This window comes from Cariama cristata, unplaced genomic scaffold (assembly GCF_000690535.1).
Source record: "Cariama cristata isolate BGI_N322 unplaced genomic scaffold, ASM69053v1 scaffold6954, whole genome shotgun sequence".
NCBI lineage: Eukaryota > Metazoa > Chordata > Aves > Cariamiformes > Cariamidae > Cariama > Cariama cristata.
In genome coordinates, this window is record NW_009614589.1 from 19,008 (window position 1) to 25,154 (window position 6,147).

Below are 6,147 nucleotides of genomic sequence, written 5' to 3' on the forward strand. Positions count from 1 at the left end.
CATGGCGAGGAAAGGAGAGGGTAAAATGCAAGCAGAAAAGAAATTAAGCAAGCAGATCGAATAATACAGAGATGCAACTCCTTTGCCACATCTTTGCATTTCCATGTCATGCTTTCATGCTGAGCTGTGGCGAGGCAGTGCCATACGGGGTACTCCGGCCGCGGGTAATGTCGCAGCCCAACAGAGCAGCTACTGCTGCTATTGCCTGCTTGCTGTAGCCCTGCGACAAAACCTGTCCAGAAACATTTGTCCCGAAGGTGGGGAAGTTTGTCATCGAGTCTGCTCAGTATAAGAGCAAGACCTTTGCCGCGGAGGGCTGCGAGGGCCATGGCTTTCCTCCGTGCTCTGTGTGATGGGTGAATGTCTGGGTGGCTCGGCGGCGGCACAGGAGAGATGTCAGGGCTTTGGTGCAGCATGGCGTCGGTGCTCCTGTGCGTGAACGGAGGTGGTGATCACGTCTGCGCTGAACAGCCATAAAGATTCAGTGGCACTGTTTGGTTTTTCAAATGTCATTTACATTAGCATCTTATAATTGAATCAGTAGCGCTTTACTGAAAAGGTTAAATTCTGCCTTTTAAAAATTAAATCAGCTGTTTAGCTGTCAACCGCAGTCATGGCCTCCTGTTGCCTCAAGAAGAATGAAACATTGGCATATTGACATATAAATGGTATTGCTGGAGAATGCATTAACTCTCTTATTTATGACTGCATTGTGCCACAAAGTGCTGCATCTTGTAATTGAGGGCTCTCTGCTGAATTCGTTGCATGTAAAATTTGTGGAACTTATTAGCACAGCACATTTCCATAATTAAAATATTTCTTACAGTATAGATTTGAAGACTCCGTAACTGCTGTACATTACTCAAATGCAAAATTTTATGAAAATTTTAATACAAGCACAACAAAGTTTTTATGCATAGAGAATATTTTTAATTAGACCAGGTGATACAGTTGGGAAAAGCAGTCAAATTAGCTGGGTTCAGGAACCCTTTTTAGGTGACCGATGAAAACTTTATTTGTTGCTGATCACAAAGAAATGTGCAGCTTTACACTCATAGAGTGATCTTTGCTTTGCCATCAGTGACATAACCAAATAATTAAAATTAAAACTATAATGAAGCATTCATAGGAACTGTTGGTTTCAGGGGATAATTCTTACTAATGTGATGTCCCATTAAGAGCTATCCTGAGGTAATGTTAATATTTTGATGATTTGCAGCAAGCCAATAAATAAACATTTTCTTTAGCCAAAAGTTTGCAGTTTTAGATAGCTCCTGTAGTCAGACAGTTCTACAAAACAAAGGATTTTCAAAAAATCCCTCTCCCATTCTCTCTTCAGTAAAAAATGTGACAGGATATTGCAGATAGCATGGAATAGTGCTTTAACTATTAGCTGTGTGTCTGAGAAGTCCATTTGTCTTGTTAAGGTTGTCAAACTATATTACCCTTTCTGTAACCCTGGAAACAACTTCAAATACTGTGATATTTGAAAAGTCTAAAATATAACTTGCCCTTAAAATGCTAAGAGTGTTTTTTGAGACTCCCTGTACAAGGTAAGAAAAAAATCTTTTCCCTTTACAGAGGGCATTAAGCAATGATGGATGTGCATTTCTTTGTGAGAAAACTCATCCTCACCTGTTGTAATTGGGGTAAAAAATGATGCTAGCAGCACTGACAAGTGTCCTCTCTCTTTACCTGCCCGTAGAGTTCAGGAATCCTTCTCTCCAAGTGTTGCAGGAGAGGATTTTCAGGAGGCAATAAATAAATTTTGATCCCTCTGGTTAATACAGTTAAGGTCAAAGAGGTTCTCTCTGGAGCTATTTAAAATACTCTTAACATGCAGACATACTGCTGTCAGTAGTGCTAAGTGCCTTATCTTGCTGAGGAGTGCATACAACCCTTATGAAACTATTCTTAAGTATTCTGGTTACTATATTTAGCTCCGGCTCATAACAAGACAAAAAGCACTTAGCTAAATGTAGTCCTGAAGTGCTTAATCCAGTTAAGAATATTTTGTCCTTAGATGTCTTCTACTAAGGCTTTTTGTAGCTCACCATCCTGCTGCATCATGCAAAAAGCTTCTCTGTGTGTTTGGGCCTGTGAATTCTTTTACGGCCATTTATTCTGTTAGAACCTCCAAGTCTGGTGTTGACTGAGGACGTCTCTCTTGTTCGTTAGGAATGTTCCCTTGGGATGGACTCTCACGTTCATTAGGGATGTTCCCTTGGGACAGACCTGGGAAGCCTCATTCCTCTGTCCCTTGCAGCGGGATGTGATAGCTCCTGCTGGAGACTGGAGAATCCGGGCTTTATTTCCCAAATTAGACTCGGTGAGCATTAACTGGACTGTTGTCTCTCTTGGTGACCAAACACTTCCCTCAACTTACTGCAGTTCAGGCTGGCTGGGTGGGTAGCCATGTGTACAAGGCAGAAAACCTGTCAGGCTTCCCGGGAGTTTTCAGTTGTTGGACAACCTATGGGCAAGGCAGTGTGAAGGTTTCTGCATAAAGCTTTGCACTCAAAGCTCAGGAAGAATCCTTTTGTTTGGCTGAATTTTTGCATACTGAAGCCCATCTAGAAAAAAATGTTTCCTGAAAAATTGTGATAGATTTGTTTTTGTATTCCCAAGCATTTTTAATAGTTTAACCCATGGCTTTAAAAAGAATTTTCTTTGTACCTATGTGTCTCTGAAATCATTACAATTTAGCAAAACTTCTGTATGGGTCATTCTTCTAGAGGAGAAACTACTATGATTTTGATAAAAGAACACTGACCGATGAGCAGCAGTGACTAAGCTAAGCACCTCGGTTCTGTGATAGCTCAATCGGGTAACAAATAAGATCACACGCTCCTTTTGAACTAGGGTAAAAGCTTGTAGCTTGACCGGCGTATGACAACTGTGAGAACAGAAGCATAGCAGAACCACCGTGTTTAAACGTGTTATGCAGGTGTTGTTTTCAGTTGCAGTTCCACTGAGAATATCAGGAGTTGTGTGAGATTTTCCCTGGAAGTTCATGTTCCAGACTGAAAATAGTCACTTCATCCCAACTGCATTTGTTATCGATTCAGTTACCACTGAAACACATTAGGTATTTTGTATGTTACTCTTGTACGTCTGTTGTGTCAGGAGGTTCATGCCTCTTGCAGGTAACCTCCATGTTACTGTTTACAATGGCTGTATCACACTTTATCATCTGAGCCAATTTTTTTAAGCAAATGGACTGACATAATTTCATTTAGCTGCAATGCGCAGGAATTTAGCCCATTGTCTCACTTTACTCGCATAAACCTCCCTTACACAGCACTCTCACCGTATCGCTGGTCGGGATCTCTGTTGCTCGTGATGTTTAGCAGCGGCCCCACAACGTCAGCCCCTGCTCCGTCCCCGCTGTCCTTTCCAGTGGGCATGCGGGGCGTTGTCTCTTGCAGCGGTTCTTCGGCCACCTTCCTGTGTATCCTTCCCAATCACAGAATCACAAAATCAGTTTGGTTGGAGGACACTTCTGGGATCAAGTCCAACCTTTGCCCTGCCAACAGACCATGGCACTAAGTGCCACATCCAGTCTTTTCTTAAACACCTCCAGGGATGGTGACTCCACCACCTCCCTGGGCAGCCCATCCCAATGCCTAACAACCCTTTTTGTGAAGAAATGCCTCCTCATTTTTAGCCTGAACTTCCCCTGGCGCAGTTTCAGACTATGCCCTCTTGTCCTGTCATTGGTTGCCTGGGAGAAGAGGCCGACCCCCACCTGGCTACACCCTCCTTTCAGGTTGTTGTAGGGAGCGATCAGGTCTCCCCTCAGCCTCCTCTTCTCCAGGCTGAACAGCCCCAAAACACCTTTGAGGTGCTTTCACTAGTTGGAGAAATGAACAAGCTCCTGCTAGTCCTTTAGATGATCAAAAATGTGGGGGTGTGTTTGCTCGTTCACCATGGTTACAAATATGTAATCCCTGGTAGTGACAGTGAGTTTTTTGCAGCATCTTGAGCTGATGTTGGAGCTGATGGTAGCGGGAGAAACAGCCATGAACCTGGGGTCAAAGTGGGGAGGTCACTTCAAGGACACTAAAAGCTTGTTAAATTTGGGAGCCCAGCACTTGACTGTTGTTGAAGATGTTACTCTCAGTCCTGGACAGTCTGGTTGCATCCGTGTCCTTCCTGAGAATGAGGCTCAAACAAGTTTCAATAGCGGTGGTTTCAGGGAGATGAGCACTGTGGTGTGGGTATAATCAGGAGTTCGGGAAGTTGATTAGTAACCGTTTAAATTACAAGCAAAAAGGAGACGTGTGTGTCACATCAGTAGGAAATCTTAATGGGAGGCCTTAAATCCATCCACAGGTGAGTGGTTGTGGCTTGCGCCGACTTTAGCTGATCATGTTCATCTCAAAGGAGGTTTTTGGTTGCAAGACTGGATAGATGAAGTATGGATCATACTCACTGGTTTTCATACCACACATGCCAGGTAAACTGTCATACTGGAAGGGCTCAGAGCAATGCTCAGTGGCCCCCAAGCTAGTAGGGCCATTCCTCCACCTTGCTGGGCCACGTGGATTTTTGGACACGAGAGGTCAAGTTGGCCTTTGCAGGCTGCTTCTGCGGCAGCAGGTAGTGTACACAGAGCCAGGAGCCCCATAACATGGTCCAGCTCCCGTTCCTGGAGGCTTTGCTGAGCTTTCACTGGTTATACTTGAACATGTTTCTAATTTACAGTGGTAGACTTTTTCAGCTTGAAATGATTGCTGCTCTGTAGACTATCTCTTGCCTGCAACTGTGTTTTAACTGGATTTGCTTTTCCTTCCAGCATTCATTTTCTTCGTCTCTATTTACATGGTGATAAGAAGTGCTAATCCCGCTCCGTCAGTCTGGACTGATGAATCTGAGGAATAGAACAGGTAATTTCTAATTTGACTTGTAGCTGTCAGTGACTCAGGCAGTGAGAACCACTCCCTCCCCATGGAGCGCATTCATATTTTGGGACAAAAGAAATAATCCAGTTTCTTCTGCCCAGGTCATCTGCAGGGAGGGAGATCCTTGCCCTGGAGCAGGAAAGGGAGGGTAAATTTTTGTAGCTTTTACTGTGAGCAGCATCTTTGAGTTCCTATCAGTTGTGGGTGGTTTTATTTCATGTTCCTTTTATAGCCACCAAGTCGTTTGAGCTTGCAGTAGTTTCAAAGTAGGGGAAAACATTTGGATGTACCCATTGAAAAATGCTCCTTGGGTGCTGGAGGGGAGGGTTTTGCCAGTGAAAGTAGTCGCTAGAGATGGAGGTAGATGGTGCTGATGCTGGGGATGGGTGCACTTTTCTCTTTGGAGGTGTCTGAGGGGCGTGCAACCCAGCAGAGCTAATCTGGGTGACGTGGCATGGAGTGATGGCAGCTCGCTTGCCTGCATCTGCCTGGCTCCCCATCCCTCGGACTTAGCCCATCTGAGTCACAGAAAGCAAGTCACCAGTGAAGAAGCTACCCTTGTGTTGAATTTTCCATCATTTCATGGGGCTTGAGAGTACTGTGTCCTTACTGGGAGTTGTTGCCAGCTGTTCTCCTTACCTGTACTGCAGGAACAGTTAAGATAAAGTCAAGACAGCAGCCCACAATGGCTGTTCTGGTGCAGGAACATGTAGAACCCAGGGAACCCAGGTCACATTCCCTTCTTTTCACCGGTTAGTGCCAGGTGAGAAAGTTTTGACTTGAAGACTTGGGTATGAAGCCCAGTGGTAGGATGCAGGTCAGATGATGTGGCAGAGGTCCACCAGCTCAAGCAGCAGTCATTGGCTGCAGGATGCTTTGGATGAACATGTCTATCATATCATCTCTTAGATGTCCTGATAGTACTCTCCTGTTATCTAATACTGTTCCTTTGGGGGATTAGCGCAGTTTCCTTCTCCCTCCTGTGCCCTTCCACTGGGAAAGAAATCTCAGATGCTTTTCAAGCATTGCAGTGCTTGAAATCAACCAGCAGCCTGTTTGATTTTCCAAAATGGGACCAGGCGCAGTGCTGCCTGGTACAGACATCGGAGTCAAATCGGTGCTCACATTTGCAGGGAGGATGCTGATTCCTGTGCAGAGTTCAGTGCTTCGCCAAGGTTCTCCATCCTATGGCAAAGAGGAGTGCAAAGGCAGACTGAGGAGCTGCTGGCTCTTAGCTCTTTCC